This window comes from Ursus americanus, chromosome 9, assembly GCF_024610735.1.
Source record: "Ursus americanus isolate L20-20 chromosome 9, mUrsAme1.1.p, whole genome shotgun sequence".
Classification (NCBI taxonomy): domain Eukaryota; kingdom Metazoa; phylum Chordata; class Mammalia; order Carnivora; family Ursidae; genus Ursus; species Ursus americanus.
Window position 1 is genome coordinate 44,548,349 of NC_142135.1, and position 23,956 is coordinate 44,572,304.

The window sequence follows — 23,956 nt, forward strand, 5'->3', positions numbered from 1 at the left end:
CTGTGGCCGATGTCAAAGAGATTACAGCCTATGTTCTCCCCTATGATTTTGATGGATTCCTGTCTCACATTGAGGTCTTTTATCCATTTGGAGTTTATCTTTTAGTATGGTGTGAGAGAGTGGTCAAGTTTCATTCTTTTGCATGTAGCTGTCTAATTTTCCCGGCACCATTTATTGAAGAGACTGTCTTTTTTCCACTGGATGTTTTTCCTGCTTTGTCAAAGATTAGTTGCCCAAAGAGCCGAGGGTCCATTTCTGGGTTCTTTATTCTGTTCCACTGGTCTATGTGTCTGTTTTTGTGCCAGTACCATGCTGTCTTTGTGATCACAGCTTTGTAGTACAGCTCGAAATCCGGCATTGTGATGTCCCCAGCTTTGTTTTTCCTTTTCAACAGTTCCTTGGCAATTCGGGGCCTTTTCTGGTTCCATACAAATTTAAGGACTATTTGTTCCAGTTCTTTGAAAAATGTCATTGGTATTTTGATCGGGATAGCATTGAAAGTGTAGATTGCTCTGGGTAGCATGGACATTTTAACTATGTTAATTCTTCCGATCCATGAGCATGGAATATTTTTCCATCTTTTTGTGTCTTCTCCAATGTCTTTCAAGAGTGATTTGTAGTTTCTAGAATATAGATCCTTTACCTCTCTGGTTAAGTTAATTCCAAGATATCGTATGATTTTTGGTGCTATTGTAAATGGAATCGATTCCCTAATTTCTCTTTCTTCAATCTCATTGTTCATGTATAGAAATGCAACTGATTTCTGAGCATTGATTTTGTATCCTGCCACATTACTGAATTCTTCTATAAGTTCTTGTAATTTGGGGGTGGAGTCTTTTGGATTTTCCATATAGAGCATCACGTCATCTGTGAGGAGAGACAGTTTGACTTCTTCTTTGCTGATTTGGATACCTTTTATCCCTTTTTGTTTTCTGATTGCTGTTGCAAGGACTTCTAGTACTATGTTGAATAATGCGAGGTGGGCATCCTTGTCGTGTTCCTGATCTTAAGGGAAAGGATTTCAGCTTTTCCCCATTGAGAATGATATTCGCTGTAGGCTTTTCATAGATGGTTTTTATGAAATTGAGGAATGTATCCTCTATCCCTACACTCTGAAGGGTTTTAATCAGGAAAGGATGCTGTATTTTGTCAAATGCTTTTTCTGCATCAATTGAAAGGATCATATGGTTCTTGACTCTTTTCTTGTTGATGTGATCTATCACACTGATCGATTTGTGAATGTTGAACCACCCTTGCATCCCAGGGATGAATCCCACTTGGTTGTGATGAATAATCCTTTTAATGTACTGTTGGATCCTATTAGCTAGGATCTTGTTGAGAATTTTGACATCCATATTCATCAGGGATACTGGTCTGTAATTCTCCTCTTTGATGGGGTCCTTGCCTGGTTTGGGATCAAGGTAATACTGACCTCAGAGAATAAGTTTGGTAGTTTTCCTTCTGTTTCTATTTTTGAAACAGCTTCAGGAGAATAGGTATTATTTCTTCTTTGAATATTTGGTAGAATTTCCCAGGGAATCTTTCAGGCCCTGGACTCTTGTTTTTGGGGAGGTTTTTGATCACTGCTTCAGTCTCTTCATAATTAACCAGTCTGTTTAGATAATCAATTTCTTCCTGTTTCGGTCTTGGTAGTTTATAGGTTTCCAGTAAGGCATCAATTTCTTCCAGGTTGTTTAATTTATTGGCAATAGTTGTTAATAATAGTCTCTAATGATTATTTCTATTTCCTTGATGTTAGTTGTGATCTCTCTCCTTTCATTCATAATTTTATTAATTTGAGTCCTTTCTCTATTCTTTTGAATAAGTCTGGCGAGTGGCTTATCGATCTTATTTATTCTTTCAAAGAACCAGCTTCTAGTTCTGTTGATCTGCTCTACTGTGCTCCTGGTTTCTAATTCATTGATCTCTGCTCTAATCTTGATCAACTGCCTTCTCATGCATGGGTTAGGCCTGTTCTTCTGTTTCAGCTCCAGCTTCTTGAGGTGTGAATATAAAAACTGCATTTTAGATTGTTCTATTCTTTTGAGTGAGGCCTGGATGGGTATGTATTTTCCCCGTAGGACTGCCTTTGCAGTATCCCATAGGTTTTGGACCATTGTGTTTTCGTTCTCATTGGTTTCCATAAATTGCTTAAGCTCATCTTTAATTCCCTGGTTTCCCCAATCATTCTTAAGCAGGATGGTTCTTAATTTCCAAGTGTTTGAGTTTCTTCCAAATTTTTCCTTGTAATTGATTTCCAGTTTCAAAGCACTGTGGTCTGAGAATATGCAGGGAATTATCACAGTCTTTTGGTATTGGTTGAGACCTGTTTTGTGACCCAGGATATGGTCTATTGATCTGTCTATTGCTGAGAGCAGAGTGTCGAGGTCCTTACTATTAACGTATTATTATCTATATGTCTCTTTATTCTGATTAAGAGTTGGCTTGTATATCTCGCTGCTCCCCTGTTGGGGGCATAGATATAATTGTCATATCCACTTGTTGGATACATCCTTTAAGAATAATATAGTGTCCTTCTGTATCTCTAACTATAGTCTTTAGTTTAAAATCCAATCTGTCTGATATGAGAATTGCTACCCCAGCTTTCTTCTGAGGTCCATTGGCATGAAAGATGGTATTCCATCCCTTTACTTTCAGTCTGGATGTATCTTTCGGTTTAAAATGAGTCTCTTGTAGACAGCATATGGATGGTTCATGTCTTTTTATCCAATCTGCAAAACTGTGGCATTTATGGGAGCATTAGGCCATTCACATTGACAGTGATTATTGAGAGAGATGATTTTAATGATGTCATGTTGCCTGTGAAGTCTTTGTTTCTGTAGATTGTAAATTTCTGTTCTGTATCACTCTTGGGGTTTTTTTACTTCTATAGAATCCCTCCGTTAATATTTCTTGTAGGGCTGGCTTGGTGGTCACATATTCTTTGAGTTTCTGCCAGTTTGCAAGGTCCTTGTCTCCATCAATTCTGAATGACAGCCTTGCTGGATAAAGGATCCCTGGCTTCATGTTCTTCTCACTTAGAGCTCTGAATATGTCTTGCCAGCTTTTTCTGGCTTGCCAGGTCTCTGTAGACAGGTCTGATGTTATTCTGATGTTCCTCCCTCTGTAGGTGAGGATTCTCTTCCTCCTGGCCACTTTCAAGACTGTATCCTTGGATTTAATATTTGCAAATTGTACTATTATGTGACGTGGTGTTGTTCTGTTCTCATTGATCTGGGAGGGGTCCTCTCTGCCTCTTGGACACAAATGCTTGTTTCCTTTGCCAGATTAGGGAAGTTCTCAGCTACAATTTGTTCAAATATCTCTTCTAGACCTCTCTTTTTCTCCACCTCCTCAGGGATGCTGATGATTCTGACATTGGAATGTTTCATTGAGTCAGTAATCTCCCATAATCTACATTCTTGAGATTGGATTTTTTTGAGCCAGATTCCCATTTTTTCCTTCTTTTCTATCATCCCATCTTCCAATTCACTAATTCGTTCTTCTGCCTCATTTACCCTGGCCGTCAGAACATCCAGTTTAGACTGTATTTGATTCTAGCATTTTTAATTTCTGCCAGATTTGCTCTCATTTCTGCCCTTACAGATTCTATATTCTCATTAATATTTTCATTAATATTTTTTTCAGTCCTACACATCATCTTGACCATTGTTACTCTGAACTCCATTTTTGACAGTTTGGTTACATCCATATTCATTAGTTCTGTCACAGAGGCCGCAATCTCTTTCTTTCCTTTGTTGGGCAGGATTCTTCCTCCTTGTTATTCTGATGAGAGGAGGTTGCGAGGATGTGCAGAGCCCAAATTATTGACCAGGACCCAGGCAGTGTGCACTTGTTTTATAGGGACCTTAGGAATGTGGGCTTCTTGATTTTTCAGCCTGCCTTCTGGGGGAGGGGCCTGCCGTACTGATACTCCGGCAACCCTCTTTGGGTATAGTTGACCTGCCCCCTTGAGAGGGGGTGGGAATGGGCACAATGCGAACTGGTATTTCCAGGCTTTTGTGCTCTGGCGGCTTTCCCTGGCGGTTTGCTGTGCCTCTTCTGAGAGTCAGAGCAGCAATGGTCGTATCCTAGCCTCTGTCTCAGAACAGAAAGATCGCAGTCCGCTCTCCACTGAGCTCTCCTGGCCACTTTAACTCTGTTTCTTTTGGTGCTTATAAAAACCCCGCAGTGTCCCGGGTTGTGCGCCCCACAGCCACTCTCCTAGCCCTCACTTCCAGGGCCGGCTTGTCTCTGTCCTTTGTGCTTCTAACACTGCCAGCCGCCCCCGGTTCCTGCGCATGCTCCCGAGCTCCCTGTTTCAGTGAGGTTCGCCGGCACTCCGGAGCGCCGGTTTTCAGTCTGGTTGCGTGCGCACCGGTTTTCAGTCTGGTCACGTTTGCGCTCCCGGTCTCAGTCTGGTTTCTCTGCGGCTACCAGTCTGCGAGTCCAGCCCTCTCCCCAGTTCAGGTGGCTACTGCTTCCCAGCGCCTGAGCACGGTGGCTCCCTCCCCCTTCCGTTTATCTTCCGATATCTGTGTGCAAATTCACGGCTCCCCGCTTCATACCTCAATACTCAGCACCGGAGATGTTCGTTTGTGGAGATCCAGATGTATCTACCTACGTCTTGGGCTGATTTTGTGCGTGTTCAGGATGATCTGGTAAGTATCGAGCTTGATTCAGGGGACCAGCTGAAAAAGGTCCCCTACTCCTCCACCATCTTTTTTCCTCCTGGCTACTTTATATTTAAAGCTGACAAAACTTTCTGTCATTTAAGTCTGCTACTAAGAATGCAGTCTTGAGAGTGGTGCTATCCAATAAAAATATAATGTGAGCCAATTAGGTGATTTTAAAATTTCTAGTAGTCATATTTAAAAAGATGAAAAGAGGGGCACCTGGGTGGCTGAGTTGGTTAAGTGTCTGCCCTTGGCTTAGGTCACAATCCCGAAACCCTGGGATGGAGTCCCTAATCAGGCTCCTTGATCAGTGGAGAGCCTACTTCTCTCTCTCCCTCTGCTGCTCCACCTGTTTGTGTGCTCTTTCTCTCTCTCTCTCATCTAATAAATAAATAAAATCTATAAATAAATAAATAAATAAATAAAAAAGATGAAGAGAATCAGGTGATAAAGTTAATAATATGTTTTACTTAATGCAATCTATCTGAAAGAGTTTAGGACATGGCACCCCAAACAATGCTAATTTAGTATATTGATTATTCTGAGCTAAAGGCCCTTGGAAAAGAGCAAATTCAGGTAAAAGTTTGTTCTGAACTTCTCTCATCTACTTAAAGACAAATTCTGGAATTCAGTTGGCCTAAATCTCCTCAACTTTGGAGCACTGAGTCTTATAACAGGAGAGGAAACTAGATTTCAATACCACACCCAAACGAACTTCATAACTATCATATTTACCATTTATTCCTCTAAGGGCTCATTCACCTTTCCGAAAAATCATTTACGGATTTCCTAAATGAAATCTCTCTCTCCTAAGTTGCCTGTGTCCTCTCCCTTTTTTCCTACTAAGAGGGTGTAGAAGCTCTCAAATCTCATCACATTTTGGGGGTATTCACATTTTTTCCTGTTGTCCCTTTGCATGTAATATTAAAAATTAATAAATTTGTACACCTTTTTTCTTATTAATCTGCCTGTTGCCAGTTTATTTCAGAGAATCAGGCACCAAAGCTAGGGAGGTGGAGGGAAGAATTTCTTTTCCTACATATCCAAACTATTGTTTTTCAAAACTTTTTTTTTTTTTTGATGCTCAGTCTTAGAATTCCAGTGTGTATTTTAGATCTATAGCACATTTCTGTTTGGACCAGCCACATTTCAAGTCTCAATAGTCCAGTGTGGCAATGGGCTGCCCCAATGGACAACAGAGACCTAGAGCTTTTTGCTTAGAATTCTGTGCTGGTGTATGCTAGTTATGTGATGGAGAGCCTTTGGTAATTGTTTGGTTTCCTCTTCTATAAAATGAGAATAATAAAACTCTTACTTCATCAGGTTGATTTGACAATTAAAGAAATTCTGTAGGTAAAGTATTTATCACACTCCCTAGAAAATAGCATGCTCTCAATTAATGCTAGTTTGTTGTTGTTTTTCTTGTATTAAGGAAAGACTAATTATATAAGTCAGTGTGTTGTGAGGAGGTTAGACATATATTCTTACAAACTGAGGAAACCAATTTTTGATCACAGGTCGATCCTCTAATCAAAGAATGTGTGATTTCCCACTCCATCATTAAGATGATACTTCTAATTGTAAGGAAATTTAGAATAAGCATAAAAAGATCATTAACGTCTCCAGTGGAAAGCTGTGCATTGTTTAGATTAGAGCACACTTTCCAAGTTATCTGAGTCTAGGCTTTCATTGCCTTTGAGCTATGTTACAACACTGCAAATAGTAGGTAACTGATAGCAATGCAAAATAATTCTTGTTCTTAGACATGCAAATAAATTCTGTCTGGTGGAGGTTCAATTGACTTTCCTCCTCTCTCTTCCCACGGGGGAAAAAGGTAGTTTTGCATCCATCTGTAAATTTATTTCAGTATTTCTTTACTGGGGAAATTTTACTCCATATAAATTTGTACTTGTTTGACTTTCCCTTTGAATCAGTTGTAATAGCTACCTAATTCCATCATTAATAATTAGTTAAATAAAATAATTAATATGTATTCATTTTATAACTTTATGAGAGTCATGATTTTACACATTATGAAAAATTATCCTTTAACATACCTATCTGGTATTATATATTATCAGATTTATAAGAACAGCTATGAACTCAATAAAAATTAAGTGAACTTTCAAGAATTAAGGATCATCTTTTTCTATCTTGATTTTGGTTTGAGTAGACAGAATTTCTCTGTGGAAGGTTTGGTGACACAAGTAGTGTACTAATGTTTGCTTTTGAAAACAAGAACATAGGTCTCCGAACAAGGGGGAGAGAAGTAAATAAATAATTATGAAAGAAAATAGTGTTCCAACAGAAGTATGTACAAGTTGCCAGAAGTCATTGGTTGGCAGAAGTGATGGGCAGAGGTGTTCAGGAGATGCTTCTCTTGAGGCAAAAATCTTTGAGCTAGTGTTGAAAACTGAAAAGGAAATCTTAGATTTGAAAAATGGGAGAGAGGTCATTTTGGGCACATGCTGTGATGTACGTGAAGCTTGCATTTCTTCTCTATCCCTAAATTTATACCTAAATTGCTTAATTAAGAAAATGCCTCTGTAAGACTCTTTTGCTTTTATGGCCTAAAGGCATAAATTTGACAAGTGCATGCAACCTTTTATAGCAATTCAAAACTATTAGGGCTATTTCCTCTGACTTGCATCAAGCTGAATAAACACACTCTGTTCAAGTGGAAACTTGTTATGCTGTCTTTCTCTGCCTTTCAAAGCAATCAAAGCAGGGTTCTTGAAGCCCGAGTGTCTCACCTGTGCCGCCTAATGGCTCATTTATTTTGTTTATCCTGCTTTCGGGAAAATCAGAGTTAGCTTGACATTTGCATTGCTAATAAATCACTTTCAAATTGCATGGTACTTCACTTGGTTTAGATGGGTAACTTGCATTTGAACAGGGCCATCTGGTCACTGCCATTAGTTTTACATATCTTTAGAGAGTCATGTTTTCACATAAGGGATATATACATATCAGATCTTTGAATCCATCTATGTGATTTTCTTCATTCCAAGTCCTTTCAGTACCAGGTCTTTTATTTTATTTCCATTTCTCATAGTTGGATTAATCATTCTGCTTGGATTCTTGATTACAACATTTTTTTTCTTTTTTTAGAGAAAGAGTGTGGAAAAGGCAGAGGGAGAGAGAGAAAACCTTGAACAGGTTCTACACCCAGCCCAAGCCCCATGTGGGGCTTGACCTGAGATCATGACCTGAGCTGAAATCGAGAGTTGAACATTAAACTGACTGAGCCACCCAGGAGACATCGATTCTTGAATCTAATATCTGACATGCTGGTAGGTATTATCATCCAACCCATTACCCAAGCAGGAAATCCAAGGTACTATTTTAATCTGCTTTCCATCTTTTCTTTTACTTAGTCCATCACCAAATTCAGGTGATTCCAACTTTGATGCATCTCCTGAATTAGCATTTTTTTCTTCAATATGAAGGCCTGTTACCAGTTTATCCCTTTATCATCATTCATGTAAATATTGATTTGTTAACTATTTCTCCTATATTTAGTCTATCCCTTCCCCAACCATCCTTCAAACCTATGTTTCCCAATTATTTTTATTTCCTGGCTCAGACAGAAAATAATAAATTTGTAAAGCATACTGAGATAAACTGAAGAAACTGTTCATTTGACAGCGACTGGCCCAGAAAGTTCCATCCATTCTGAGGGGTGATTGGAATATATATTTCAAAACATTTACAAGCCTTGAAGGCAAAATCAGTATGCAACAGCATTAGGAAGCCCTACTATAAACTATTACCGTGTTAATAAGTTAATTGTTTCTGCTATAAACATTTAAAAATCCTACATTGAATCTCCACTGCCAACAAGACAAAGTTTAAATTTGTCATTTTAGATTCAAAGCATCTCACAACCAACTCAAATATAATACTTTTCAACATTATTTTCCATTTCTCTTCTACAAGAATGCTTTATACGTAATCTTGATGTATTCTCTTTTTCCCCATAAAAACTTCAGCATTTCTTTGCTTTGAATGCTCCCTCTACTTCTGACTACATGTCACAGTATCTAGTCCTGAGCATCAGAAAATGATTTTAGTCAACAACATCTACATAATCTAACACTGGAGAAGAATATAACTCCAAAGCCAGATATAATACTGTCAAGTAATAAGACATATTCAGATAAGAAAAGTAAACTGGTTGAGAATTGAAAAAAATGGAAGAGAAAAATCAAACTATTAGACTTGAAAATTTAAGCAGAAAATTCAAATGAAAATATAATAAACATAATCAACAATTATTTCTTGAATACTTACAATGCAACAGTGACTGTTTTTAGTGACACATATCTAAGTTAATCTTCATAATAATTTTATGAGGTAAAATTGAATAAGACACAGGCCCAGCTAGGTAGGGAGAGAAATACAGTGGGCTCTGTGATCAGGCTCAAACAAATCCCCAAAATGCTGATTATAAGGAAACTGGAGATAGGGAATAAAGCGGACCACCCTGTCCTAGGTGTGTGGGGTGGGTGTCTTTTTTTTTTTTTTATGGTAATCACCTGTGACCAACAAAGAATAATCAGACCCTAAAAAGGAAGTAAGCGTTGAAGGTATTATTACTAGTCCTTGCTCAATGGTGATATCAATAGAGATGTTAAAAGGATTTAAGCTCCCTGTTTAGCTTTCTATAAAAGACCAACCCTTAAGGCCCTGGTTGGCAACCTTCCCCGGACCCCTCTCACTCTTGAGAGCTTTTCTGTATCTTCACTTAATAAACTTCTATCACTTTACTCACTGTCCTTTGTCCTTGAGATTCATTTTTCAATTCCATGAGACAAGAACCTAGTTCTCCTGCTTCAAAATGATTATTATTATTTTAAATATTTATTTATTTGAGAGAGAGAATGTGAGTGGGGGGAAGGGTGGAGGAGAGGTACAGAGAGAATCCTTAAGCAGATCCCCCTCTGAGCGCAGAGGCCAACAAGGGGCTTGATCCCAGGACCTGAGATCATGACCTGAATGGAAATCAAGAGTAGGACCCTGAACCGACTGAGCCACCCAGATGCCCCATGAGGTAAAATTATTATTGTTGTCATCTTACAGATAAAAGAAATAAAACTCAGAGATTAAGTAACCTGGTAGAAAACCAAACTATGGGTCATAGAAAACTGTTATAAAAATTATTTAAAAATACATGGAAGAGGGGCGCCTGGGTGGCGCAGTCGTTAAGCGTCTGCCTTCGGTTCAGGGCGTGATCCTGGCGTTATGGGATCGAGCCCCACATCAGGCTCCTCCGCTGGGAGCCTGCTTCTTCCTCTCCCACTCCCCCTGCTTGTGTTCCCTCTCTCGCTGGCTGTCTCTATCTCTGTCAAATAAATAAATAAAATCTTAAAAAAAAAAAAAATACATGGAAGAGGAGAACCTGGGTGGTGCAGTCAATTGAGTGTCCGGGCCTTGGTTTATGCTCAGGTTATGATCTCAGGGTCATGGGATTGAGTCCATGTTGCGCTCTGCACTCAGTGCAGTTTGGGACTCTCTCTCCTTCTGCACCCTTTTCTGCTCTCTCCCTCTCAAGTAAATAAACATTCATTAAAAAAAATACACGGAAGAGAACAAAAAGATAAAGTGATGGGTGGGTCAAAAACTATGAAATCTAAGATATCACCCTTCTTACAAGTTAATAGGTTGATTCACCCATTGTATTTTTGTGAATACTGGCAAAAAGCACAAGATTCCTTGTTCAGAGACAAAGCACTTAACTACTTACAGACTAGCAAGCAGTACAACTTTGCATTTGTGTTATCTTAACTGACAAGTCCCTAGAGTAGCTCAGTTGGATGTTGGAAATGCTTTGGGTTGCATCACATTTGAGGAATGTGGTATTTAAGTAATCCTAATCTTTTAAGATAGGAAGTAACCAAATCTGCCTGACCTTTGCTCCAGAAGGAAACATTATCTTTATTGGACTAGATAGCAAGGAAATCTGCCTTCTCCTCTGCAGGGAGACTATCTTTATTTTCTAAGTTCTTTGCTACATAAATATCCTTGAAAATAGTCTGAAACAAAAAGAAAATTAATACCTCTGCTTACAATACATGCAGAAGTATGAGAGATCCATGGAGAATTGCCTCCCATCAGTAAGAAAATGATTACTATGAAAGATGAAGCTATGTAATAGTCATCTTCCAGAAGGAGAGTGGGAGATAGGCTTTGAGTTATGGAATGAAGTCGCTGGAATAAAAAACACAGCATAGAAAATACTTAATGATATTGTAATAGGGTTGTATGATGACACAGGGTAGCTACACCTGTGATAAACCTAGCATAATGTATAAAGAAGTTGAATCGCTATGTTATACACATGAAACTAATATAACATTGTAGGTCAATTCTACTCACATAAAAAAATAGTATTCCATAAGAAGAGAAATTACAAGTGAAACAGAGATAATATTAAAAGATGTGAAAGAAGAAAACCTTCCTAAAAATTGCACACTCATGGGGTGTGTGGGTGGCTCAATCAGTTAAACGTCTGCCTTTGGCTCAGTGATCTCAGGGTCCTGGGATTGAGCCCAGGTTGGGCTCCCTGCTCAGCAGGGAGTCTGCTTCTCCCTCTCCCTTTGCCCCTCCCCCTGCTCATTCTCTCTCTTTCTCTGTAATCGTTAAAAAATAAATAAATAAATAAATAAATAAATAAAATCTTTTTAAAAAATTGCACACTCAAAGGGAGATCCAATATTACAGTAATCACAGAAAAAATTGATAGTAATTGCTAACCACCAAATTAAATTCTGATTATTTATTATTTTCTCTAAGTAGTAAAAGCAGGTTGCCTTCAGGGAGAAAAATCAGCCCAGCATCCATGTACATCACAGAAACATCACACAGCCAGAAACTAGTAGGGCAATGTCCGCAAAAATCTGAATGAAAAAAGATGTGACCTAAGAGTTTATATCCTATAATTAAAATATATACATATAAAATGGCAATAGACATGTATTTTCATGTATAAGATCCTATGAGTTATTAGAAAAAGAAAAAACTTTGAAGTTATTTGATTAATTACATTCATCTCATCAAGTGATGAAAATAGAGAATAGGGCAGTGTAACATCATGTGTTTCTTAATGTGAGGTAATATAAAACAAAACATCACATAAAATATTCTAATCAAAAATGTTTAATCTGAATCAAATCAACTCTGTAGAAATAAATTATTAGAATATAGATGATAGGAGAGCAATTTAAATGACATCCAGAAGAAATAATTGGCTAAGTCCCAATAAGTCCCAACTTAGAATATTCTACCTAAAACTGTCCTGAATCTTTAAAAGGTCAGTGTTAGTAATACAAGTTGTTGTTCTGCTTTAGAATAAAAGAGACCTAAGAGACACAGTAAACCAGTAAACAATATATGGCCCTGGACTGTATCCTAGAACAATGACAACAAAACTATCAAATGTATTTTGGAGCAATTAAAGAAATTTGAATGTGGACTGGGTATTAAATATTATGAATAATAGCACTGTAGCTATGTTGGACATTCTTTTTTCTTAGGAGATACACTAAAGTATTTAGGATCAAGTATCACTGTGTCTAAAATAAATAAGTAGCAAAAGAAGTACATATAAATTAAAAGCTCTGTGGCAACATAATATTTGTGAATCTAAGTAAAAAGTATAGATTATTTATTGGTATATTATTTTATTTGTCCAAGGTTTTAAAATTTTCCAAATAAAAATTTTGGGGGAAACATAAAGAGCTGAAGAAAGCAGATGTCGTAATGTGAAAGGATGAGTGATAGATACTGAATCAATCAATTTAAATGCAGAAGTAAGCAACTGTATATGTGACATATTTAGAATATGCTATGAAATTAATATACTCTGCAAATGTAAAATAAAATATTTATGTGAGTTCCAAAAAATCAGGAGAAAAATGAAAGGTGAACAGAAATACTTATGTGTGAAATCCATTATCTTTCATGGTACTTAATTTCAAATACTAATAAATCAACAAATAGATGCTAAAATATTGCTAAAAATTATAGAAATTGCCATTAAAATATTTAATATAAGCTGTAAGTTAACTAATAGAAGGAAAATTCTCCTCCACACTTTCCAAGAAAATAAGCCAGTGAGTAAAAGCCAGAAAATGAAGAGCTACTTAAAGACAGGAAAAATAACATAAAATTAGGTGGCAAAATATTGATCAAACATATCTATTATTCCAATAAATAAAAAAGGGGATGCTCATTAAATGTCAGGAAGATTCTAAGATTGGATTAAAAGGAATCCAACTATATGCTTATTCAGAGCCGCATCTAAACGAAGTGCCTCCAAAATCTTTAACAGTGATTATTAAGCACCGGATTCTATGTTAATTTTGGGGTGATACAATGGTGACAAAAAGATATTGTACCAAGGATCTGTAGTTTAATAGAAATTAGAGCTCAACAGAGTAAAACAAGATAAAGCATGGTAAAGTGAAAAAAGTCAGACAAGGTAAATGTTGAATGAAAAGGAAATCCAAAAGTACACCAGACAAACACAAAGACAAACATCAGACAAGGTTGACTTCAAGACAAAATATATTCAGCAAGGCAAAGAGGGGTCACAAGAGAGCTCTGCCATGAATCTTAATGTCCCAGAGCATACCATAACATTCATAAGGCAAAAGCTTCAGGAAATTTGAAATAAATACAACAATATGACAAATGTAGTAGTCAGAAATATTTATGAATGTAGAATATAAATAGAGTAGTAAATAAAGTAGCTATAGTAAACATACCAAAATTTATACCCTAAATTCAGAGAGCAAAGCTTCTTGGAAGCCACATTTGCAAGAGTTGACCAAATATTAAGCCTCAAAATAATGTCAGTAAATTCTTATAGTAAAAGTGGTATAGACTATGATTGAATAGAAGTAGCAATAAATTAAACATTAAATAAATTAAAATAAATAGGAGCCTAAAACCTCAGTTACCTAAAAGTTAAGAAGAAAAATAAATAAATAAATGACAAACCTCTCAAACAACTTCTGTCTGAGCAGAGATTCAAAACAGAAATTTAGAAATTTCTAGAAAATAAGGATAATGAAAACACTGAATATCAGTGTATGGTATATGACTAAATCTATGCTCAGAGAAAAATACAAAGCCTTTAGCACGCATATTACTAAAAGATAATATGATTGTATGCAATCTTACAAGAGAGTTGACTAAAATTCATTTTACACACCATAAGAAAATTAAGAAACAAGGTCAGTTACAAAAATATACATGTAAATTAAGACCAGTTTTCCTATTTGCAGACAAAAACCTGTTAGGAAATACAATGATAGAAAATGTACTGCTTAAATGGTGCTAAAAGCCATAAAATAAGCAATAAAATGTTTAAAAAGGAATGTATATACCTCTATAAAATATTTATAACTACTGCATTGAGATATGGAATGTATGGAAAAATACTTCTTGTTTTGGGATAAGAAGATTTCACACTGTACAGATGTCAATTTCAATTCTTTGTGGGTTTTTATTTTTTATTTTTTTACTAATCTATGAATTTGTCATTATCCTACATGATAAAAGGGGTGAAGAGAGAGTCTCACATTTTACTTTAGATGTTTCTGTTTTGCCTTGAATATTTACAGAATGAAGAAATCACTACTGTAATTCCAAATAAAGAACAAAAGTAAAACAAACCAATAGAATCTTGAAGGACTTTTTAGGTGTGAACAAATGTCATTGCTAATATCTAACACTTGTGAAGTGTTTACCATTTCCAAATTCTGTTCTAAGTGCCTTAAATGGATGAATTTATTTAATGCAAGACATTACCAGTTTTTATATGGTAAATCACAAATTGCGAGAATGACCATTATGCCAATTTTAATACCAAGTGTAGCCTTATCATTTGTATGAGTAAGAAGTATTAGATAGAACCCTACATCCAAAATATGCTCATAGACTTTCACTGTGTTAAAATGGCACCATTTCAGGTTGACTTGTTTGGATCTTAATGGCTTTTGTTTGTTTTAGACTCTTGTATGAAATTTAAATAGGAAGCACTATTTGCTCATATAAATAGGCAGTTATGGACAGGTAATGTCTAGAAGAGGATAAGAGACAGGTTATGAAAAGATGCTGCTAGTGGTCATGAGGATAGAAATGTGGGGTATAGGGAGGACTGATAGTGGAGGTAGGAAGTTAACAAAGAAAAATGTTACCACTTCAGTCTTGGGATTGTAATTTTAACTATTCCCGTAGTTAATTAGAATAAATAATTATTTAATTTGAAATCAATGTCTCAAAATTCATTGAAGAGATTGGTTGGAAATTTAGGAGTGTTTTTTTGTTGTTTCTTTGTTTCTTTTTCTTCTCAGAAATCATCTTGGTGAGTGGACCTAGTTGGTGATGAGGGATTTGTTGGTGACACTGAGAACTGGTTTCTAATCATAGGTCCATTTCTGAAGGACCCTTGGGCAAATTTTTTTCTGCACACTTACTTCTTAACCAAACATGTGGGAGATTTACTTTGCAGATATGTGGAACCATGAGAATTTACCTACAGAGTAATTTTGTAATATTGAGTAAATAAACCTAAAACCTCATGCCTTCCCTGCATAAATCTCAGTTGTAATAGTAATTTTAGACCTCAATGGATCATTTAATTTTAAAGAACAAGGATGATTATTTGATTCTATCATGAGCCATTTTCTGTATTTTTTTGTACTTTTCTATTTCCATTTGAAACAAGAAAACTGATGTAAGTAGCTACTTAAATTATTTGGAGTAAACACTTTTGTGTCATTTTTGTTATATTATTGTGTCAGATTCCAAGTCTAACTTACTGTAATTAGAAATACTTCCCTTTGTCCTCTCCTTTTTGTCAAAAAAAAAAAAAAATTGTAAGGACTCTTAGAAATGAATAAATAACATCCCTTAGGGGACTGTTGGAAATTCATGAACTAGTTTCTACAGTATCAGTTGAATTCCATGGGCAAGAGACCATTCTAGAATTAAAATAATATTTATAAATGGAATGTGGATATTTTAGGCCCCCCCCCTTTTTTTGTGGTCTTGTCAATACTACCATAATAAGATGCCTGTATGTGCTTTTTCAAATCCAGTGGTATCTCTTTGATTCTTTTCTGATCGAGCATTTTGGATAATGGACTTAGCTTCTTTTAGTTACCTAAGGAAGCTGGATACTACATATAACAAGTTGATAATTGTGATGCAATTTTTGGCTGTTATGACTTTACCTACATTAATATATGAATTTTGAGTGGAGGCTCTAGATCTGTATTGAACTATCTAAAACTACGTATTAGTGGAAAGATACACTTTAATATTAACAGAACTAGTCTTTTGCTAACTAGATATTATTAAATAGATTAAATATGTTTCTAAAGTTAAAAAAAGAAAACTAAACCCTAACATATTTTGAGCATTATTTGTAGTGGGTGTTTTCATATGTAATTGTTCATAATTGAATTTCAAAAAAAATTGATGAGATTCAGTTTGTCTTTTAACCAATGAGTTCCTGTGTTTCAAAGTATTTTGTGTACCTCAAATATAATATAAAGTTCCCAGATTCTCTGTTAAGTTTTCTTTAACTGAGTCAGAGAAAAAAGAAAACTGCTGAAAACTGCCAACCCACTTCCCTTTGTAGTTTTCAGCTTACAAAGTAGTCTTCTGTTTCCCCACTTGGCTACTATTATCCTCATGTTTGTTTCTTTTTGACATCTTTTATAATCAAAGATTTGGATAAATTTTCACCACTTGATTAAGAAGTTTGGTCCCTCAGTAACCAAACCAATTCTCTCTGATTACTAAAGGATGTGAGCCTTTCTTGCGTGATGAGCATCATAGAGCTAGCTAGTTGAAAATATCATAACCTAAACCATCCCAATGGCTTCTTCTGGCTTTGAGTACAAACTAGATTTCCCAAACAAGTGGCAGCCCCTGTGACAATTGCCATTGTTCTTTTCCTCATATCACTCTCATTCTCCTGTCCTCTATCTGATGACAGAGGCAAAGACCCAAGAGTATCTGCAGCAGGATAAACAGCAACAGGCACCAGCTCTTATTCACTTTCCACTGAAAATATGATTTGCCTTTCGTTTACTCAATACACATTTATGTAGGATTTATTGAGTACTTCTTCTATGTAGTATACCACACTAGATATTGCAGAGAGGGAAATATAAAAAGGGACCTAATGACCCAATAATATATACAATAGAATAAAAAGACTATTTTGTTGTCTGAAAAATGGTATAATAGAGTATAGTAAGTCCTCAATAGAGGCGTGCAAATTGAATTATGTCGTAATAAGAATACTTAATGATTAATTCTTATAGGGTACTAAGGGAAGACTTCATGATGGAATTGGGTGTTGGAGGATAAGGATTTCAATTTTATTCCAGACTTAGGGAATGCTATGAATAAAGACACATGGTTCTGAGCATATCAGTAAAATTATAAGTAGTGGGGCATGATGTTCCAGTGGGTAGAAGACTATAGTTGATAGAAATGCTAAAAAGTAGTTTACAGCCAGATGATGAAGTGCCTTTAGAACTATGTGAAGAGATTTGGTACCAAAAGGGACATGTTGATCCTGAGGGAGACATGGACATCATTCCAAACAGATGCCTACTGAGCCTAGTACAATTATGTGCATAACTGGGCAAATTATGTATGAACAGAATTTTCTTTTTTTTTAATTGGAAAAAAAGCAGAATGTGGAAGTTATAAGGTAAGTTGATGTCCATCCCATATTACATACATGCTGACTTTAAGGACCCAAGTCCCTGTTGCTCTCAGCCTAAGAGCTTTCTGTAGTGCTATAAAAATGTATGTAATCTATGCACAGGGCAGCGTGCAAGTGAGGGATTTAATGTCCATAGGGGCAAACTTCAGTAAGTAAGAGACAAGACTGGGTGGATAAATACTCCAGCTTCCCCAACTATTGAGAGAATATGCTAAATGATTTTTCAGATGGTCCTTAGTGAAATTGAAGTCCAGTTGAATATTGTGGTTCCAGTCATTAATGTACAATTTATTGGTTTTCCCCCCTTCTCTCTCTCATTCCCACAGTCCTTAAACTTGTGCTTCCCGAGACCATTTCTACATAAACTATCTGCAACCACGCCCTTCATCCAAGGTTTTTTTTTTTTTTTTTTGGGGGGGGGGATAACTCAGATTAAGATAGTTTGTATTAGGAGTTGCCAGTTTCCTCCTGGAAGTGCAACACTTATCCATCAGATGGTAACAAGAAACCCTTTGCTGGTGAGTGAGGTGGCTTACAGTAGAACAATTATTTAAAGTCTCACTTCTTGGTGGAGTGGGATAATGTACAAGTGGAAGTGGAAGCAATATATAGCTCAAGCAATATATAGCAGATGGGGAAATGGTGGGACAATGGTCATTTTATACATTATGGAATTGGATAGCTTTTATTAAATATTCTAGATAATGTGAGGGAAAAAATGGCATGCTGCACTATTAACTTAGTGTAGGCTATGATATCCAGAAGATCTCTATCCAGAAGATCCACATGGTAGCATATAAAGAAATTATTTGAAAGTTGAAATTAGCCACTGTATTGAAAAAATTCTAATTTTCCTCTCCTTGATGCCTTGACAAAATGCATGGGTGCCAGGAAATAGGGAACATCCCCTACAATGATTCAGAGATGGGTCAAATTAGTGGAGATTTTACGGGTCCAATGATAGGGGCATACTAAAACAGTTCCCTACAGAAAATGACAAGTTATTTCACATGCACTTCTTACTACTGAAAAAATTAGGTAAACTTGTTTCTTCAGTTCTTTGTATTTTTGAGGAACACTTCTTTGACCCATTTATCAAGTGACTTTGAATGCTGACTGTTTTGAGAGGAGCCCAGAGGTTGAGAGGGTCCTGCAGTCAGTTATGAAGCAAGGTCATGTCTTACACATAAAATAGCTCGCTACTTGAAAAGCAGCCTCTGCCATGCTGTTGGGAGCCAGTACCAACTGAGAACTAGATCACTGGGCATTAACTTACTGTGAAAATGAGTTGTCTATTTTGATCTGGATCTGACAGATCCACTACGGTCATAGGGCAGGTGGGCACAATGGCAATCCATCATTTGTTTGATCATTTGGAGTTGGGTCTGACTAGATCCAGAGCACATGATTCTGATACATGAACCAGTGCCAGATGCATCAACAAGTGGCTTAGTCCTTCATATCACTTAACTGTCACACCTCTCTTTCAACCAACAGCTATTTATGAGCATTCCCTATGATCAGTTAACAGTAGGAAGAAATGCAGGCGTAGCCCTTCCATGGATCTGCTCAATATTCTGTCATGGGCTGAAAAAGCAGACAATTGTCACAATAAAGCCTCCTTTATAGTCCTAAAGAACAGTAGTAAAGGGAAATCTTCCCAGTGGTCAACTTCTGTATGGAGGGATAAGTTGTCTGATGTAAAGATATACATGTGGTCTTGGGCAGAGGTGAAAGGCTTGGTTGCTTGGTTGTTGGTCAGGGCCTGGGAAAAACAAGATTGGAAACAAATCATGTGAACAAAAGCTATGTGGATGCATCTTTACAAATTGGCTCTATGTGTTTAGATGGCCTAGAAGCCTATATAGTAGAGGAGGCACTCAACAATCAGGATGAAAACATGATTACTCTATCCTTGTTCATCCCATTTCTTGTACTGTGGTCCCATGAAAAGACAGAGTGATAATAACAGATGCTCAGTATATAAATCCAGTAACATGGGCTTTCTGGCATGGCCTTTCATGGCTGCCACTAAAATTTAAATCTAGAGTCTCATTTGCCTACGAAGTTTAAAATCTGACTTGCTTTGTAGACTTAGCAAAATGTTCTCGAGTCTAAATAACTAAAAGTCTTGAATGCTAGAAGAATTCATTTCTCTATTTTTTTTGCCATTGCTGAGGCTACATATAAAAATCTGTACTCCTGTGTTTAAGACCCTGTTAACTTGAGCCCTGCCCATTTAGAACACCTACTCACCTTTGGACAAATTTGACCTAACAAAATTAAATTCCTGTCTTGCCCATAATCACAAAGTCAAAGGCTAAAGGTGTTCTCCAATATGTACGTGATAAAAGCAATGTGCACTAAAGTATAAACCAGCTATGAAATGCAATACAGTGTGTTACAAACAACTACGTTTGAAAACTTTTACAGACTTGCCCTGGAAACCTGTAGCCTAAAGCCATGCATCCTAGCCAGAAATAGCCATTCTCCACAGATGTTACTTTATTCTGCACATACCAGTGCTTATATATGTTTAGCAGGTTTCCTGGCCCAAATAATCAGATACTCAAGTTTAAGGGGACCTTTTTTGGTTTGTTTTCCTTTATTTGAATACAATTAAAAGATGGGCAGGAGAAATGAAAATATCACCTTTATTCCTGAGTTGGTTAGAGTACCTGACTTAATTCTTTGGCTTCAAATACTTTACACTAATTTTGACAGACATCAGGGAGAGAGGAGCCATTACCTGCAAGACTATGACTTGAGTGTACCCTTTTCTCAAGCAGGCACTGGTAGGGGATAGCCCAGAAGTGGCTGATACCTGTATGTTCATTTTCTTTTCTGGAACTCACCATCAGATAAGTCATTCCTCTTCCACCAGGGACAACTGAGTAAAAGGCAAGGACTGGCCCAGAGTACTATACTGAGGAAGTTCCTCCACACTGTAATATGAGGGCTAGGGTTCCAACTTAACACAGATCACTATTTTGAACCACAGCATTTTATCTAGAGGGTACTTTACCTGTGCATGTGCTAGACGAGGAATTTTTTTGCATTGCCAACCATTCAATGCAAGTCTAAAGGTGATCTGAGATGACAAGCTTTTACTTTACTTTCTAACCCATACTAGTAACTTTACTTTGACATGTGAATTAATGTGAAAGTATTAATGTAGGAATTAAATGATCTGGGCCACCTACCCTACAAACCACTCAATCCTTCCCCTCCCCAAGTCTAATTTTCCTTCCATCTGACATGATGCTAGTCAGAGATTTTGAGAATTCAATAGCATATAGAAGAATGCTAAGAAAGGATTAAATATAAATGTTAGATGGTAAGTGGTAGCTATTTAACATTCATTTGATATATCAAATAACATTTATTTGATCTAAATATATGATTAGATAAATACAGAAATTAAGGTCCAATACTACTAGTACTTATAATTTTGTGACAAATTATACTTGGAATGTGTTTTAGTAATTTTCCTCTTAAATATAAAAAAAGTGAAAATCACTAGAAATCTCATTAGAGAGCAGTATCATTAACTTTGGTAACAGTACTTCATACATGTTATATATAATATATAACATAATATACAAACTCCTTTGCACCTTGCTTTCCCTACTCAATGCATTGTAAAATCTTTCCAAGTCAATTGGTATAGATCCAACACATTTTTTAAAAAGTTTGTAAGATATTATGTGGGTATATGAACTGAAGTTTATTCAAGTATTTCCTGCTTGATCAGTATTCACATTTGATTGTTTAAAATAATGCTACTGCAAACTTTCTTGGTGTGTGTCTGTGTGTGTGTGTCTGTGTGCGTTTGCACTTTCCCTTTGGGGTAAATTCCTAGATCTGGGATAAATGTGACAAAGGATCAGTATATTTTAAATTTTATTAGAGAATATCAGATTATTTTTCAAAAATTGTAAGTTTCCTACCAAAAGCATACCATTTTATTTTCATTGCTCTTTTACCACCAGTAAGGTTGAGAATGTTCTCATATGTTTCATAGATGTTTGATTTACCTCATATATAAATTTCCAATTCATAATACTTACCCTTTTTTTCTATTGGTTGTGTTTTCTCATTGATTATGAACACTTTTTTTTTTTCTTACTTTACAGGTCTTAAGGTTGAAAATATTTTTGCAATCTATTTTTGTTTTGGCTATATGTATGGTATATTTTGTTTTTTAAAGTTTTTGTTTTTTATTTTTATACTGTGAAACATCTCAATCTTTCATTATAGCATCTGGATATATTTTCTTTTATTTCTTCTAAAAATATTTGTTGTTTAATTATTTTACATTTACTTGCTTTCTTGTACCGACTCCAATCAGATTTTTATCTCCATCAACAAGCAGAAGCATTCAACAGAGTTGATCACTCCCTCATTTTTGAAACAACTTCTTTACTTGACTTCTAGGCTATCACCTTGCTTCTATAGCCCTCCAACTGGGCTCCCACTTTTCCACTCCTCTCTCTGAAATCGGTCCTCAATAAAGCACCCAGAATTTTTTCTGTAAAGCATAAATCATATTTAACAACCTTCAAAACCTTCCAGTGATTTCCCGTTCCATTGGCATAAAATCCAAACTCTTGCTTTGGCTTAGGAGGTCCCTCATGATCTGCCCCCTGCCTGCCTCTCAAACTCTTCCCCAAATCTGGCTCCCAGTTCACTCCAACCACCACTTTATCTTTTGATCTGTGACCATGCTAGGCTTACAGCTCCTCAGACCTTTTACTTGCTTTCTTTTCCGGTGGAAATGTTTTCTGCAGTCATTCACAAGGCTCTCATGTTCACTTCATTCAGGCCTCGGCTCAGATGGTGTCTCCTCAGAAAGGCTTCTGGTTATTTCATTGCAGTAACTCTGCACCACATGTTTTATCATATATTTCCTTGTTTCTGAAATGATTATCTCCCATGCTGGATCCGAGCTCCATGAGACAGTGACCTAGTCAGTCTTTTTCATCACTGTATTCCTTCTTCCTAGAAAAGGCACAGTAGGTCTTCAATAAATCTTGAGTGACTAGTTGAATACATGAATTTAATCTTCAATATATCTGGAATTTTTGAGTGTGTATATTGACTGTATCACTTATAATTGTTCTATAAACACTGGGATATATTTCTGAACTTCCTGTTATGTTGCATGGATTGATTCAATGTCACCCACCCAATGGTTTATTTCTGTGCCACTGTTTTGACTGTATCTCAGTTGTGGGAGGATTTACCACATTTGTGAAGATCATAATGAATTTCCACAACTAGAACATCATTGATATTCATTTGTTTAGATCTTTTTTATAACTTAAATTTTTTTGTTTTAGTTTTAAAGGTCTATGCTTTTATTTACTTATTTTTCAATATTTCTCAATCCCCAAGCAACATTAATTCTTTTTTGTATGCTTTTTGTGAAATAGTATAGAGTGCCTCTAGTTTTTGCACAGAGACTTTGGCCATATCTGTGAGTCACCTATGAAATAGAATCTCTTAGTTCTTCATACTGAGTTCTTTTCTTATTATCTGCTGACTAATCGCCACGTGTTTGACCTATGTCCAAGACTTCCCCAGGAAAGTAAGTCTTCCTGATGTTTGTTCCTTCATCACACCTGATTTCTCCTGACCTTTTATAAACTATTCTATCTGCCTAGGAGCTCTTCCTTCCTTAGTTTCCTGGTTAAAATCCTTTAGATGTCTGTGTAATCATAACATCCTAGGGTAAGATTTCCTTATCTTCTCTGATAAAGCTAGTTCCTATTATTAAACATGCTCTCAGCTCCATGTACCTCTCTTAGCATTTCTCAGAGTTGTGGTTTTACATTTTTCTGAGATGATTTGACGATGTCACCACTCGACTTTAAGTTCAGTAAAGGTAGGGACTGTGTCTGGTTTTTACTCAATATTTTATCTGCAACACCTAGAATAATGAACTGACTCATCATAAGCCTTCAATAGATATTCATTGATTAAAAGACTAAACATTAGATAAACCACAGTAAAATATATAACCAGCCTGGGAAAATGTCTTTTTATAGATTGGTATCTTCCTCCTCTTTGGCATTCTTGAAGCTATTCTGTCCTCTCAATAAATCTATGAATAAAGCTTCAGGTGAATGAGAACTACATAAAATTTTGGAAAACAGGCAGCCACAAAACCATTCAACATAATGTAAGCTATTATCTGATGCCTCTAATAGGAAGCCAAAGCTGCTCAAAAACAAATGCTGAGTAGCTTTCAAGAGTGGTACATTCAGCAATACTCTTTGGTGCTCCAGGAAATTATTAGCAATAAGCATTCTTTGGCCAGGCTTGACCCACAAGGCATTAAGTTCATCATTCATTTTTATTGTTTCCTAGTTGGAAAGCTGTAATACTTTAATGAAATCTGATCATATGGTACCTAGAAATCAACTCATTTAAAACTCTACTAATTACTTGTCATTCATTTAGAGACTATTGACAATCGTATGCTACTTTTAAAGAAATGACAATGTTCTCTAGATCCCCATGG

The 23,956-nt window shown here is 36.3% G+C and overlaps 1 protein-coding gene across 8 annotated transcripts in view; it reads left to right on the forward strand.

The window, feature by feature from the left end:
• Positions 1-9,438, forward strand: part of LOC123797905 (uncharacterized) — a 242,911-nt gene extending 233,473 nt beyond the window's left edge. For all 8 annotated transcript variants that reach the window (XM_087864761.1, XM_087864758.1, XM_087864757.1 and 5 more), the window contains one exon: positions 7,788-9,438. The gene's annotated coding sequence lies outside the window, so the exon portion shown is untranslated. The remainder of the gene's footprint in view (positions 1-7,787) is intronic.
• The last annotated feature ends 14,518 nt before the right edge of the window (positions 9,439-23,956 follow it).